The sequence below is a fragment of the Rhinolophus sinicus genome, chromosome 3 (assembly GCF_057876585.1).
Source record: "Rhinolophus sinicus isolate RSI-liver-muscle chromosome 3, RSI-T2T, whole genome shotgun sequence".
NCBI classification, from domain to species: Eukaryota; Metazoa; Chordata; class Mammalia; order Chiroptera; family Rhinolophidae; genus Rhinolophus; species Rhinolophus sinicus.
The window spans coordinates 182,217,859-182,235,141 of NC_142503.1; the positions used below are offsets into that span (position 1 = coordinate 182,217,859).

Consider the following 17,283-nt stretch of genomic DNA (forward strand, 5'->3'; position numbering starts at 1 on the left):
TGCTCAGGTCCCAATCAAACATATTGCCTCCAACAAGAATGAGCTTAACTCCAAGCTGTCTCTCATGTATCTGGATGTTCCAAGCTCAGAAAGCACAGTGAGAGCTACTCAGACACTGTCCTTGTTTAGCCTTCTTTAGCCAAACCACTTCTCAATTCCAAGTAGCAAAGAAATAACTTTGGCCTTAGGATTGACTTCTCTTTTTTTTGTTGTTGTTTTTATTGGGGAAGGGGAACGGGACTTCATTAGGGAACAGTGTGTACTTCCAGGACTTTTTTCCAAGACAAGTTGTTGTCTTTTCCATCTTAGTAGTGGAGGGTGCAGCTCAGCTCCAGGTCCAGTTGCCATTGCTAGTTACGGGGGGCACAGCCCACCATCCTTTGCGGGAGTTGAACCGGTAACCTTGTGGTTGAGAGGACGTGCTCCAACCAACTGAGCCATCTGGGAGCTCAGCAGCAGCTCAGCTCAAGGTATCATGTTCAATCTTAGTTGCAGGGGGTGGAGCCCACTATCCCTTGCGGGACTCGAGGAATTGATTGGCAACCTTGTGGTTGAGAGCCCACTGGCCCATGTGGGAATTGAACCGGCAGCCTTCGGAGTTAGGAGCATGGAGCTCTAACCGCCTGAGCCACTGGGCTGGCCCCTGACTTCTCTTTTTACAAATAATTGACAAGGGTTAAACCAGTTGACTAGGCATCGCCAAAAGATCTTAAAAAAAAAAAAAAAATATATATATATATATATATATATATATACACACACACACACATATATATGTATATATAATATATTGTATATATTATATATTACATATATATAATATACAATATATACTGTAATTGAAAATAATATACAATATATAAAATAATATATATTATATATATTATTTTTATATATAAAAATATATATTATATATTATTTTTCAATTATAGTTGACATACATTATTACATTAGTTTCAGGTGTACAACACAGTGATTAGAAATTTATATAATTTATGAGATGATCACCCTAATAAATATAGTACCAACCAGACACTATACATAGTTATTACATTATATTTGACTGTATTCCTTGCACCACGCTATACATCCCCATGATTATTGTGTAACTACTAATTTGTACTTCTTAATCCCGTCCCCATTTTCACCAACTTCCCAAACCCCCTCCCAGCTGGAAACCACTAAAATGTTCTCTGTATCTATGAGTTTGTTTCTGTTTTGTTTGGTTATTTTGGTCTTTATATTCCACATAAAAAAGAAATCATGTAATATTTGTCTTTCTCTATCTGACTTACTCCCCTCAGCATAATACCCTCCAGGTCCATCAGTATTGTGGCAGATGGCAAAATTTCATCATTTTTTTATGGCTGAGTAATATTACATTGTATATACAAGGTGTGATCAAACAATATGGTAAACGTTTAAATTTAAAAAAAAATTACAGTAAAAGACACATTGGCATTAGTCCCCCTCAATATACTCCCTTCACTTTGAACACACTTATCCCATCATTCTTGCCACTTCCTGAAGCTGTTCTGGAAGTCCTCTTTTGTAAGTGTCTTTAATTGCATTGTCGTGGCTGCCTTGATGTCCTGAATCATTTGTACTTTGGGGAAAAGCCAGAAGTTGCACAGTTCAAGATCCGGTGAATAAGGTGGATGAGGACACACTGAAATGTTTCTATTTGACAGAAATTGCCATGTACCAGATGCGATATGTGACACGGAGCATTGTAATGAGGGAGGATGATTTACGTCACACTTTAAAACACACCTTCTCTTAACCATAGCTTATACCTGACTGACAGCGCTGAACAAGTTGAAACTTGTCACACATCATTACTAAGGTTCAACGCAACACTTCCCTTATTGAAAATCCCTGCTTTTCCTTTGGATGGCACTCAGCGGCAGCATTCACCGTATTTTGTGATCACAACGGAAAGGCTCCGTGTCACACATCGTTTCTGGTATGGCAGTTTCTGTCAAATAAAAACATTATGGTGTGTCCTCATCCATCTTATTCACTGGATCTGTCACCGTGTGACTTCTGGCTCCTCCCCAAAGTAAAAATGACCGTGAAAGGTAAATGTTTTGAGTCGATTCAGGACATCGAGGCAGCCACGACAGCGCAACTAAAGACACTCATGAAACAGGACTTCCAGGACTGCTTCAGAAAGTGGTAAGAATGATGGGATAAGTGTGTTCAAAGCAAGAAGGAGTATTTTGAGGAGAATTAATGGCAATGTGTCTTTTACTGTATTTTTTTTTTTAATTTAAACGTTCACCGTATTTTTTTAAATCACAGCTCATATGTATACCACCTTTTCTGTATCCATTCATCCATCGATGGACACCTAGATTGCCTGTATACCTTGGCTATTATAAATAATGCTACAATGAATATATGGATGCCCATGTCCCTTCGAAGCAGTATTATAGGTTTCTTCAGATAACTACCCAGAAATAGTATTACTGGGTCCTCCTTTTCTCTTGTTGTAGCCTTTGTTTTAAAAGTCTGTTTTATCTGGCATAACTATTGCTACCCCAGCTTTTTTTGTTTGTTTGTTTCCATTTTCATGAAAAATTTTTTCCATCCCTTTGCTTTCAGTCTGTGTCTTTCGATCTGAAAGTGAGTCTCTTATAGGCAGCATATGTATGGGTTTTCTTATACATTCAGCCACCCTGTGTCTTTTGATTGGAACATTTAATCCATTACATTTAACGTAATAATTAATAAAGATGTAGTTATTGTGACTTCATTATTCATAGTCTTCTTCTTCTTCTTCTTCTTCTTCTTCTTCTTCTTCTTCTTCTTCTTCTTAAAGAAGTCACTCTAACATGTTTTATAATACTGGCTTGGTGTTGATGAACTCCTTTAGCTTTTTCTTGTCTGGAAAGCTTTTTATCTGTCCTACAATTTTAAATGGTAGCTTTTCTGGGTAGAATAATCTTGTTTGTAGGCCCTTGTTTTTCATCTCTTTGATTTGAATATTTTGTGCTAATCCCTTTGGCCTGCAAAGCAGTCAGTTACCTGCAAGGGAGCTCCCATAAGACTGTCAGCTGATTTCTCAACAGAAACTTTATAGGCCAAAGACCTTTTTAAAACCCTATATGGTCCCAAATCCTATGAAATCCTAAAAGAGACTAACTGACTGACCAGTGAGTGATTCACTAATACTCACACATACTCACTTACTTCAAACAATATGTGTCAATCATCTTTTACCCACCAAGAGCTAGATAGGTTCACAATATATAGGGATGAATCTGAAAATTTTCTGTCAAGCTCTCAGTTCAATATAGCAGGAAACATACTAAATCAGAGCTGAAATTAACATACTGGTGATGCCTCCACTACACCGAGTGCAGTTCATCTAACAGTAGACTTAGTTGAAATCACTTTTCCTCCAATGCTAGCATTTTAAGGTTTTCTCATAGATAGGTTGATAGGCAGATAGATAGATAGATAGATAGATAGATAGATAGATAGATAGATAGATAGATAGATGGAAGCATACATGCATAGATACATGGATAGCTTGACAGATATACATAGATACATAGGTGGATAGATAGATAGATAGATAGATAGATAGATAGATAGATATAAAGATACAGATATCAAAAGGCCCATGCTCTATTTTCTGATAGCAGTTTGTGCCCAATTATCTGACTATGATCAAAGGTATCTGTAGCTGCTGTTAAAAACTTTAGTAGGCCGTGAGTCCTTTAAAAATGCCAAACTTGAAATCTGATAGAGAACAGAGTAAAGAGACATGAGATGCTTCAAGGCAGTTCACCTCTGTGAGAGTTCTGTTGAGAAAGAACACACATATACTCACATACAAAGAGTTTGAAATAGGCAATTCCTTCAAGGAGAAGCATTAAGAGAACAGAAGGCCCAAGGTTTGTTACTGGCCTTAGAAGAGCTTACTGTTCATTTGTTTATAAATGTAAGTGAAGCCAGATTAGTCTTTAATTCAAGGAAGAGAGACAGAGACACAAGAGAGAAAATGGTCATGGTTGTCCTTTATGATTTTTTTTTCCATGTGAAGCATGGCAGCTCATTTTCAGTATTGGATTTTTGAATGGATTTTCTCCTATCCAGAGACTGGCTCTGCAGAAGTCATTATCAGACCTTTGGAGGTACCTCTGAATCTACCTCTGAATACAAATCCCTCTAGATCCCTCTGCTTTCCCCTCCTTGCTTTTCCCTCCCCTCTTGTTGCACTGATTGCATGCAAAATTAATTATCAGTCCTGTCACATCTTGCACTGCTAACAGTGGTCAGTATTGAATTATGGGGAATGCAAATGCAATTTTCAGCAGCCTAATTGCTTCTCCAGTACCCAGCGAAACGTTACATTAAATACCCATGGCAAGCTGATTGTATTCAATTTCCATAACAAACTGGTGAGATTTCATTACTGGAGTCCCTAGCATCTACTCACACAACTCTTTCATAAATTCTCTATCAGTCTGGTCTTGGATAAAGCAAATTCCTTTCCAAAACAGCTACCCAGTGAGGTATTGATATGAACTGTATCAAGTGATCCATGAGAGTGACAGATGACTAAAGCATGCCATAGACATTTATTGAGAACTTCTATTGTCTGGTCTTCAAAGAGTTTAAGACTAGGTAGACAGACAAAATGTAAACAAATAGTTATAATAACTGTTTAATGTATACTGATAGATGTATGTTCAAGGTACCTTGGTAACTTAGAAGATGCTGCAATTGCAGAAGACTCAGATATTCATCAAAATCTTAAAAGAGAATTTAACTCTTGAGTTGGCTGAGGAAGGTTGAGTAGGAGTTCATTAGGCAGATGTAGTAGAGAAGGATATTTTAGAAAAACTAATACTTATAACTAGCATTTATTGAGAGCTCAATTGTCCTAGTCCTGATTTGAAACACATTATATGTATTAAAACATTTAATCCTCGTAGCTACCCTATGAGATATTATGTGCATTTTATGAATGGGGAAAATGAGACACTGAGAGATTAAGAAACTACTTCAATTGTGATGGTTAATTTTATATGTAAACTTGACTGGCCACGAGGTACCCAGATTAAATGTTATGTTGGGGTGTTTCTGGATGAGATTAGTGTTTGAATTAATTAACTCAGTAAAGTGGGTTGCCCTCCCCATGTGGGTGGGCATCATCCAATCCACTGAGGGACTGAATTGAACAAAAAACAGGGAAAGCGGGAATTTAAGGAAGGAAAATTCTCCCTTCATGATTCTCAGGCCTTTAAACTTTGAATTTACACCACTGGTTTTGCCGGATCTTCAGGTGACAGATGGCAGGCAGATCATGGGACTTCTCAGCCTCCGTGATCATGTGAGCCCATTCCTTATAAAATACATAGATATAGATGATTTCTCTAGAGAACCCCGAGTAACACAGACTTTGATACTAAGAATGGTTCTAAAGGAATAGATTTTTAAAGATGAGTTTTTTCAATTGGTTCTGGGTTTTCAGGGATTGGCTCTTTAATCTGATTAGATTTAAAGATGCTATTGACTCTATTCTCAGTTGTAAGGAGAAAGCCGATAGTCCATGGTATGAACTGTTTATAGAGGTACCCCACATATCTGTATTGGGTACTACTATTTGGCTATTTATAAGAAGCAAGGAGCTAGGTGATTCTCTATGTGATTCTTTTTGAATATTTGTTTTGTAAAATGGAAGAATATAATGGCATTGCTTGGTTGTTACATAGCTAATAAGTACCAGAGTGAGAATTTAGACTCAGCAGTATGAAGAAGTCACAGATAAGCAAGGAAGACAGATCTAGATGATTAAGGGTCGTATTGGTCATGCCAGGAGGTTGGAGTTAATCTGTAGGCAATGGGGAGTCCAAAAAGAAGAAGAAGAAGGAGAAGGAGAAGAAAAAACAAGACTAGATGAGCATGGTGGAAATATTATTGTGTAAGCAGACAGAAGGATTGATTAGAAGGAAGCCAGAACAGGAAGATAGGAGATCAAGACTTTCTAGTAGTCTTGCCACATGTAGGCAAGGGATGATGGGTGAGGGGCTGAGCCATGGGAACAACATCTGGAAAATACAACAAACATTTAAGGGTACATTTGACACAATTTGGTAATGGAATGAAGTAATGGATGTGGGATTATAATCAGTCAATCTACTGTTCTGACTTTCTTTCCCTATCCCAGACCCACCAGGTATCTTGAAATAAGCAAGGGGAAAGGGTTGGAAAAGAAAAAGAGGGAGGAAAGTTAGAAGAGACTGGCTTGTGAGAGAGAATGAAGACATTTCAGTGTTCCAAGGGACTTGGGAATCCCTAGAAACGTTTAGTTCGTGTATTCTATGGAATCAACGTGGATGAACTCAAATTCATAAAATGATAGATCAGCACAGGGCAGGAGTTTGGAGAGTTTACTGTTTGAACAGTCAAGCTCCCTTGTTTTTATAGATGAGGAACTGATATTGAGGGAGACTGAAGTGACTGGTCTCAGGTCACTCAGCTAGTTTCTTACAGTGCGAAATCCAGGCCTCTCATTTCCATTTGTTTTGGATCATGGCACCCGTAAGTAGTAACCAATTCCCTTCTCCCTCAGAGTCCTGACCTTGTTTGCCTGAGACAGTTCTCATAGGGGGGTGCTGTAGTGTACCGCCAGTTCCTACCCCTCTTGACAACCCTTTGATCCACACACTTAGCTGCTTGGACTGTGTTTCTGCTGCTGACTGCGCTCAGCATGTACCTCTCCAGGAATTATTCTCTGCTGAAGGAAGTTACCTATGGCTATTTGGACGGTTGGAGATTTTTTTTTTTTAATTGGGTGAACAGTGTGTTTTTTCCAGGGCCCATCAGATCCAAGTCGTTGTCCTTCAATCTAGTTATAGAGGGCACAGTTCAGCACCAAGTCCAGTCACCGTTTTCAATCTAGTTGCAGGGGGTGTAGCCCACCATCCCATGTGGGAATTGAACCGGCAACCTTGCACTCTAACCAACTGAGCCATCCAGCCACCCATGATTGTTGGAGAATTTTGAATATCAATGATTAGTCTTTTTGGCAAGGTGAAACCATAAAGGTATTTTGAATATAGAAGTGACTTCATGGGAAACTATTTAAGGACATGTGCAAGGAAAGATGAGAACAGAGAGGGAATGGAGGAGAAGCTAATGAGGATACTACTACTGGATGTTATAAAGACTTGTACTAAAGTTGTGGCATCGGAGTGCAAAAAAATGACAACATTTTGAAGGAAGAATCTAACTGACAGGATGGCTGATGGGAATTTGGAAGAAAGAGAGAATTCATGACCAATTGAATGGAAAATTGATAGTGACATATCCAAACCTAGATCATTAATTTAGAGGGAACTGGCTTGGGGGAGAGAACATGAGGGTTTTTCTGATATGATTGAGATTATAGAGAAAAAGTCAAGCAGAGATACCTGGGAGGCAGTTAGACATGTAGGACTAGAGTCTGAGACCAAGAAAGAGGTAAAAAGAGACGTTTGAAGATTTTCCATGGAGGAAATAGTTGAAATCTTGAGAATGTGTAGGATCTGAAGGGACTCGGATGTAGATAGAGATGAGAATCAAAGGATACCACTCAGACATTGGGGGAAGTCTATATTTAGGCGGTGGTGGGATCAAGTAAAGGTACCGTATGAGAAAAAACGAAAGAAGTAAAAAAGGGAAAGGAACAGAAAAGTGGGACCTACAGGAAAGAAAGCATTTCAGGAGTCAAGGAGTGATCAGCTCTGTTAAAACACTACAGAGAAATCAGTCAAACAATAACATTAGGATTGATGTGCTCCTCTGTGTGACAAGGATGATAATTATGATATAGTTCTGAAGATTAAAGGAAATCATGTGTATTAAGCATTTGTCATGAGACTAGGCACAAGAACAGCATTTAGTCAACAATATCTGCTGTTGTAAATAGTATTATTACTAATCAGGACCCAACTAAGCTGAGCACTTTCCTAGTCACACATTTGAATAAGATGCAACTCTCACTTTCAAAAAGATCAGTGTCAATAGAAAGATAAAGATGCAAGCAGGGAAATGCCATTTTATCATATTGGTTCTATGAGAAAGATGCATACACAGTAAAAAGGCTCTAAAAGAAGTAAGCACTGTGAGCCTTTAGTCAGATACAAATGATAAGATTAGCCTAACATGAAATTTTACCCTTAGACATAAAATCTGCTGAGCCAGTTCATGGAGTATTGAATCTGTGTAATTATTATGTTTTGTTCCTTGGCTCAAACCTGCAGGGGCAGATTCTTGGGAGAGAACAGCCAAGATCCAGGGTCTTACATCCTTCCAGGGTGCACACACTTCTTGTTGACTTTTTCTACAATAAAGGCATCAGAATGGCTTTGCATTAATGGATATTTTCTGTAGCCTGAACAACAGTTGATCTTCAGACCCTATTTTACAAATTAGGAAACCAGGTACATTATTTATTAGCATGGCAAAAACAGGATTTGGCCGAATTCAATGGCTTTCTTAGGGCTGCTGTTTGCCCCTCAAGAAATGGATCATTTCACCCTTGCCTGAATCCAGGTTTTTTCCAGTCCTTTCTACTCAAAGTAGATATCATGTATAGCAGCGTGGACGTCACTAGGATACGTGTTTTAGATGCATAATCTCAGGCCCTATCCAGACCTACTGAACCAGACTCTGCATTTGGCCTGAACTTGAGGGAGAGTGTGTAGGTGAGAGGGACTGGGCTAGACACTGTGTTCGTTAGGGCTGAGGAACTCAACCACCTTCCCCCCGGTGCTCCGCATTGTCGCTGGGTGTTGTCAGAGCATCATGAAGCAATCTTGGATTATGGTTCCGTTTACAGTCCATGTGTGGAGGTCACAGTTAGTACAAAGGACCACTGCTTTTCTTATCTGAGTTATGTGATGTGGGTTCCCACAGAGGAATATTTTTATTGCAATACACTCAATGTTTACGTCCCCTCAAAATTCATGTGTTAAAGAATTAACCCCTATGAAAATGCTATTAGAAGGTAGGGCTTTCGGGAGGTGATTAGGTGACGAGGGCAGAGCTCTCGTGAATGGCGTTAGTGCCCATAGGAAAGAGCTCTGAGAGAGCTACTTTGCCCCTCTGCCATGTGAGGTTACAGCAAAAAGATGACTGTCTAGAAAACAGGCTCTCAGCAGACACCAAATGGGTCTGTACTTGGATCTTGAACTTCTTAGCCTTTAGAACTGTGAGCAATAAATGCCTGTTGTTTATAAGCCACCCAGTCTATGGTATTTCTGTTATAGCAGCCCTAACAGACTGAGACACTGACCTAGTAATGGTAGGGGTGGAAGTGATAATTTTGCCGCTGGAAAGTGCTTCTAGACACAGAAGCAAGTAAAACCTGGAGACCCCTTTCAGAAATCAGAAATATCGGCAAAGAGCTTCATAGGTGGTTTATATAAAAATTTCTGTCACTTGCTAACTGCATGACTTTAGGCATTGTTTTCACTTCTCAAAGCTTAAGTTTCCTCAATCACAGAATGTGGATAATTTTGGTACCTGTGTCATACAATGGCTGGGAAATGAAATGAACTAGGGCATATAAAGCAGTTAACACAGTGCGTGGGTCCTAGTGAGGGCTCAATAAATATTACTTGTCTGTTATTACATAGTTTGTTATTATTTGATCATCATTCTTTATTAGCTAATCTCTTATACAAGAACAGTAAAGAGTTGGGCAAAATTCAATAGTTTTAAGTTAAGCGATATCGACAAATACTGTGATATTAGAAATCCAGGTGGTACTTAGAGATCGACTTTGTTAGTCTCTGTGCTGTGGCCGGTAATACTATTTACTCCTTTTGTCCCTGCTGCATTTGAGACAAACTCTCCTTTCTTTCTTTCTCAAAGAAGTGCCATCAGCTCACCATCCCCCACTATGCAAGTGCCTTTCACAGCTGCAAAAGCCGTTCTGAGCAGATGAACCCAGCACCATATAGACACATGTTTACTCCGCTTTGCCACAATTCGTCTTACTTTGCATTTTCCAGGAACACATTTTTAGGATGGAAATGGCTTTATTGCATTTATATTTAGTCAATTATCTGGTTTATTTTCTGTTTTTTTGCAATCTAATTAAACTCAGTGCATCAACTTAGTTTAAGGCATGACAGCTGTGGAAACTTAGTTTATTTACTTTGAGCAAAAAAAGGACAAGCTGGCACAATGTCTTCCCATTTTATGAGTCCATTCAATTGAGTACAAGCATGGATGGTATCCCCGCCCTAATAGTAAATTCTGCTATTATGCAGCCATAGTCAACATGGTGTCACTGACTGTAACCTACACGTTTTCCAGGAAGATGCAAGCGATTGCTTCTAAAGGAACGCTAGCTCATTCTGTCCCTCAGGTCTCATTCATAATTTATAACTCTGAACTATTGGCCTGTTAGCCATTAACTACCATTTCTAACATCTTTTGACTCCCTCAGTGAGATTGCAAGAAACTCTTAATTTGCTTCATCTAAAATACTATAGTTTTCATATGCTAGAATCCATGAAGGTAATCGTGAGGCCTTAGTTGTGTTCTCCTGAAGTTGTAAAGTACCAGCGCACTTCAGTTTTATTGATTATTTTTAGTTTTCACTCTTGTTTCATCACTGTTATGAGTTCTTTCTCCATAGTCTCAGAAGGCTCTGACAGGAGACTCTATACGTCACCTGTGGATGTGTTTGTCTAGATGCCTAACCTCCCGTCATAACCCTGTTTGTTTATTAAAGGTAAGGGTTGCCTTTTGTTACCTCCATGACCCACTGCAATGGTTGCATTCCTCCTGAGTGCAAAGCAGGTGATATTGCAAATGTTGCGTTCCTCACATGGCTGAGCCACTGATAAGGATTAAAAATTCAAACGCGTACCTACAAGTGACATCATTCCTTCAGAATATTGTTCCTTCATGCAAAGCTTTAAAATTATGTGGTCTAAATAGTTTCTTCTAGGGTTAGTATCAGTTCCATGTTCAAAGGATCAGTGTGACTTCTTTTCATGGGTGCACAGGAAGACCAAAGGGTGACAGGAGAAAGTGTTTCCATTTGTAGTTTTACTACTGACTCATGGTATGTACCAGTTTTGAATTTTATTTCATATTCCATTTCCAAAATGGGATAGAAATATATGGGGTAAACTACTGTTCAAGTCAGTTAGGGCTTCATGTCCTACATGGCTTCTCTCTTGAAACCTCTCTAGATTCCCTTTGCCCTCAGGATGAATCTGAACGTGCTCCTTTGTTCCAAACTGTGCTACATTTTCAGCTTTACAGACACAGCATCTATAAACAACACAGCTGTGTTACACGAGGGTGTGGGGGTCAACAGCTCAGACTTTTTTGTGACCCTGTCCTGAATTCAAATTCCTGCTTTTTCAGCTCCATAGACGTCAGCTCTATAGACTTAGACTTTGACCCATAGTTTCTTTATCTATAAAATAGAGACGATAATAATCCATGTCTTATAGGCTTATTGTGAGGATTAAAAGAAATGTAATTAGAAAGTTGGTATGAAGTACTAAGTATAATACTAGCCCTACATAGATATGAAGTAAATAGTTATTTTTGTCACTTATTAGTTTACATGTCTGACTCAGTACATTGCAACTTCTAGACGGCAAGCATTTCATTTTTGTGCCTCTATAACATAGCACAGTGCTCTGTGTTTAGTCGTTTCATGGATAGTGAATGAATAAATGTATCCTTGAGTAAGTAATCACTTCAAGTACACAACTTGTCAAAGAAACACTTTCCAGATAGACTTTTTCCCTTGGGGAGTAGTCTTTAAAATGGTCCTATGGCTGTCTAAGGTAGATCTGTGAGACCGCCTGGGCCCGAACCCCTGGCAGTGTGTCCTAGGACTTTCATGGATCTCAGGCTTATGGCTTCATTTATTGTCGATGCCTCAATAGTCCTTTTCCTATATTTTCACCTCTGAAATAGCCCACATGCTCAATTTTCTCATGGTCATTGTAGTTTTAAATTTTCTTCCTCTTTCTGAAGAAGAGTAACAGAAATATGGCACACCTCTCACGAGCCCACATTTCTCACATCTTTAGCTCAGAAATGCCATTATTCTGCAGAGTAGCAGGTTGCAAATGTTGCAATGTTGAACAGAATTGAAATACGATGTTTGCTCTGATTGATCCATTGCTTATTTGTGGCAGAAGTTATCCCTTACCCAGATTTATTTCTCTCTGCCCTGATGCCTCTTCGTGAACTAATTACTCACCTTGAGTGTGTACACAGCCAAGCTTTTTCAGTACGTTTAGCCCTGATAATATCCTTTCCTTCCAAGGGTTCTAAATGATTGAGATAGGGTAACATTTCTATGCCAATTATGTTTAAGGATTATTATTTTACATCTTTAATAAATAAGGAAAGGAAAGGAAATGCTGCAAAGAGGTAGAAAGACAGGTAAGATTAATAGGTTGGATTAGCGAATTATCAGACCACCTAGATTTCACAGGTAGCTTTCTGATCAGATAGCCTGGAGAAGAAATAAGAAGAATGACAGCCGTGGCTGAATCCCATACATATGTAGAAGATAAAATCATGGCATATGACTTAGTTATGAAGCACCTCTTTTTTTGGAAGCTGTAAGCATGTACCTGTAAGAAGTAAGTGTTATAGTTTTCAAAATGGCAATTCATGACTTTTCATAGCCTCTTCTGGAGGTGAGTTTCTGGCCAGTTTGGTGGCGATAGAAATATAGGACTTGCTAAAAGTTACAAAATGGCTGTGGCAGTTTTGGGAAGAGTTCCTTTAGACCACCAGACTATGCCACCTCAGCAATATTATCACTTATCAATTGCTCACTGAGAGGTGGGGTTGGGGGGGGGCGTTTTAATCAGTACAGCCTTTATTCATTTATCCTCGTATCAGTTCTATTATTTTTTCAGTGAATATCAGATCGAACTGGGTCACCACGCGATTTCACTACTTACTATCTCTGTGACATTGGATGTGGTTATTAACCTCATTGAACTTCAGTTGCTTCATTTTTAAAGTTTGAGCAACAGTAACTAACTCATCAGGTCATTGGAGAATTAAATGCGGTTCCATATATACAGCTTCTAGGAGGTGGACATGTCAGAGGAGCTCAAAAGATGGGAGCTGACAAGAATGTTTCTTACATTTTTTTGGAGAGTGTATGGAGTGACAATTAGGAAGCCATTGTATTTTACGGTCTTCATAGTGGCACTTTAAAATTCCATTGTAGGATTTAAAAATTCCGAGGAATTAAATTTTATCCTCCTTCTTACTATATTAGAAGCAAAAATTAAATGGGAAGAAAAGTAGGTTTCCTTTTGATAGATCTATTAATAGGGATGAAAGCAAGCACTGAGATTTGTTTGGAATGCAAAATAATGGAAAGTTCATAGGCAAATGGTTGCGATAGGAAGGCATGTTTCTTCCCCCACGAAAAGACAGTTTAGAGGTTTTAAAAAGTAGTCAAGGGTCTCTCCTTTGGGAAAAATTGGAAATAATATCTTACTCTTATATAATCAATCAAGAATTGTGGACTGAATTTGCACGACTCTCTATCTTTTTAAATACCATTTTGGTGGGACAGAGAGTTTTTGGCTCTGAAAGTCTGACGCTGAGGATTTTTGCCAAGTACAAGCTGAAAGCTGTTTTTCCTCATACGATACCTGTGATATTTTTTGAAGTCCCCACTTCTTTTCTAAGATATCAATCATGTGAGTCTTTAAATATGTATATCTGTAGAGGTTGCCTGTATTCAACCAATTTGCAGATTCTTCAGATTAGGTTTTACAGGGGATTTGTAGAGGAAGAACTATGACTTGACCCAGGCCCTGGCAGGCCAGGCCTCACTTGTCCAGGCGAAGACAGATACTGGAAGGGAGGGTGAGAATTATGTTCTACAGCCCTTTGAGAAGCTCAGGAAGCTGACGGCATAGCCAAAGACTTCTGCTTAGAGAACGCTGGCAGTTAGCAGGTAGAGTAGGTCCCTATGATGGGGCACACGGGCAAGCATTATGTCAAAAATCTGCAATGTTCACCTGAAGAATGAAAGCCATTATTCATGCTCTACGAGACCTCCAAACACTGTAATAGGTGGAAGTTGTAGCATTTCTCACTCCCTTATAAAGAGAGTGAGTTCCTCACCACTAGAGGTACTAAAGAAAAAGAAAGGGCAAATACTTTCAGAGGTATTGCAGCAATTCGCCCATCAGACACATTTTGATCTTGATAACTACAGTTTTCCACTGTCTTAGAGATTCAATGGTGGTTTACATTAGATCCATTTTTTTTTTTTTTAACCTTATTTCCATTGGGAAGTTGTTCTCTGATGTACAATACAGTTTTCTCTTTGTAATTTATGAAAAAATATAGAAATCCAGAACACTTAGAGGTGATGGCTAATTATTGTATTGCTCTCATAGAAAAATCCTGAGATCAGTTTAAAGAATGATCAGACTGTATTGGGGGTTTTATTTATCTTATCATCATTCTGATTTCTTCCACTTTGTTAAGAAAAGAGAGAGGAAAGGAGAAAGAAGGAGAAAGCAGGGAAGAAAGAGAGATCACATTTAATTTCCCAATGAAAAGGAAAAAGAAATAATAAATTGAATTTTTAAAATAAACATACCACTGTGCTGGGTTGTCAGTCATTTTTGATGCCCAACTTCCCTTATTTCTGACTGACTTCTTGCTGGTTCTGAAACACTTCCCTCAAGAGTATCATCACACACAACTGTTAGAAATCCTAATATGTCACAATTTTAGCAGCCCTCATCTTCTAATATTCCAGCTTGGAGAGTTTGCAGAGCTCTGGTTTATTAATGTTGAACCTTGCAGGGCATCTATGAATCTTGGCAGAGGTGGTAGGGGACTAGAATTTAATTAAAGGCACAAGCCTACATGGGGATTTGTGAAGTCTCAGACTTTAGGAGGGAGACAGTCAGTGTTCAGAAGCTGCTAGTAGGAGATAGGCAGGGTGGCAAAGTGTGCAAGGACCGAAGGAGGTGATATCCCAAGGCCTAAACAAGGAGAAAAAAAAAGCATAAAAAGATTGACAAGATCAGCAGAGCTTTCGTCAGACAAAAGCATGGTATAGAGAAGGGGTGTGTGTGTGTGTGTGTGTGTGTGTGTGTAGTGTGTACACACTGACTTACAGGTAGCCACCCTGTCCCCTGAGAGAAATTTGATGATGGCAGCAACAAAACCTAAACAGAGAATAATTAAAAAGCAAGGGGGGAGCTAATGAAATGAAAATAACTTTAAAAGGACGAAAAGAAATTGTTATTAACATGCCATGCGGTTAACCTATGAATGTCGCTGCTGTGGAAACATAATAACACAGAGTCAGCTCCTGCAATGCAAATAAGCTCCTTCCTGGGTGGAAACGGGGCTCTTTGGGAAAAGATTCACTTTTCTGTTCATGGGGGTATGATTTAACTCACTGGAATAGTAGTACTTTGACAAATGGCGCCGTTGTGGTCCAAAGTGAATGCGGCTGGTTTTGATAGAAGGGAATGTGCTGCAAAAACCATGAAGAAAAACATGCTTGCCTTCCCCCACCCCCACTTTCAGCATAAGGACAACTTTGAGCCTTCTCGCTTTTGAGAGGCCCAGGAGTGGAAAGAAAGGTCTGACGTCTGATAATGTGTGCCTCCCACAGAGCAGAAGGAGCCTAGTTCACAAAGCATTTCTCCAAGGGACACTGCTTACTAGCTTGGCCCACACTGGGTTTGGGGGGGCTTGATTATTGTCATTTTGGTCCACCGGGTTCAAGTTAAAAATAAGGAGTTTCTTCTACACGGAGCTTCCATTAGTTGAGAGTACGATATTGAGGTTTGATGGACATTTGCATGCCACACTACACATAACCTAGAGTGTTGCTGATATCAATTCATTTCACTTCATCAAGGTGCCGGTCACCATCTTAGCCAGGTAGGGCCGAGGGAATTTTCAGAGTATTGGCTGTGTTGGGATTGCTGTTCTTTTATCTCCTTATTTTATGTGCCATCTGCTGATTCTTTTCTAAGCCCTAGGCCATTGTGCAGGAAAATATTCCTTCCATAAATAAGGAATTTAGACCAGAGGCCAAAGAGTCTCCGTCTCTCTCCTTGGGATTATTGCTCAGTGTTCAAGTTCAAACTTAATGTTCAAAGTCCTCAGTTCTTCTATCTCTTGCTATTAGGGTTGCTAATCTGTCGCTGTATAGATGTATTTTTGTCTGGAGATTATTGGGTTGAAAGAGAATAACTCTCTTTTGGTACATGCCCCACACAACACCTCTGTTTGAACTGTCTCCCTGCTATATACTGCAGCGATAGGAGAGGGGTTTGTTTGTTTTATTTTATTTTATTATTTTATTATTATTATTTTTAAATAGCATCCTGACTTTAACCAAGGAAAGAAGAACAATCTTTGAATAATGTGCTATCTCAAATGACCTCCTGTAATGTATTAAAGTCATCCATTCACTCTGTCCTTTGTTTACTGAGTACCTACTATGGTTACATAAGGGTCCTAAAGGGACAAATACAGACAGGTCTTTGTCACCATCTGTGCCATATTCTAGTGAGAAGAGGTAGATGATACTCAAATAGGTCAGTTGTAAATCAATTGCCAGTAACAGTAAGTGCTAGAGTGGAAAGGAACAGAACAAGGACAGGGGTACTGTTTTGGTGGTTGGAAGGGAGAGACATCCGACTTAAAATCTGAGAGATGAGAGGAGCCAGTGATAACAGCCCCAGAAGAAGGGAATTCAGGACGGAGGGAGCAGAAGACTCCAAAGGTGCAAACAAGAAGACCAGAGTGGCCAGAGCAGAGTGAGAAGGGGAACGGTAGGAAGAAGACAGAGGCTGGCTCCTGAAGTACACGGTTGTTCACTGACAGCGTCCTTGGCAATTGCACCCACTTTTTATGAAATCCTCAGACAATAAAATTATGTCTCTACTTTTTCCTATCTTTGCCTAAGACCTTGATTAAATAACAATAACAGCGATACATGTATTAAACCCATTGCTAAATTCTAGTCACAAGTGTTAAGTATTTTAGTCAGCTCTCCATCTTCATGGGTCTCGCACCCATGGATTCAACCAACCGTGGAAAAAAAAAACTGAAAAAAGTTACATGGTTGCAGACATGTATTATGTAGGAAAGCTGATGATGGCTTGATGGTCGCGTCTGTACTGAATACGTACAGACTTTCTTTATCTTGTCATGGTTCCCTAAACAATGTAGTATAACACTATATACATAGCATTTACATTGCATTAGGTATCATAAGTAATCTAG

At 39.2% G+C, this 17,283-nt stretch overlaps 1 protein-coding gene across 42 annotated transcripts in view; it reads left to right on the top strand.

Moving 5' to 3' along the window:
- The window catches only part of NRXN3 (neurexin 3), a 1,515,532-nt gene that overhangs the window by 1,293,474 nt on the left and 204,775 nt on the right, over positions 1–17,283 (top strand). The window lies entirely within an intron of this gene.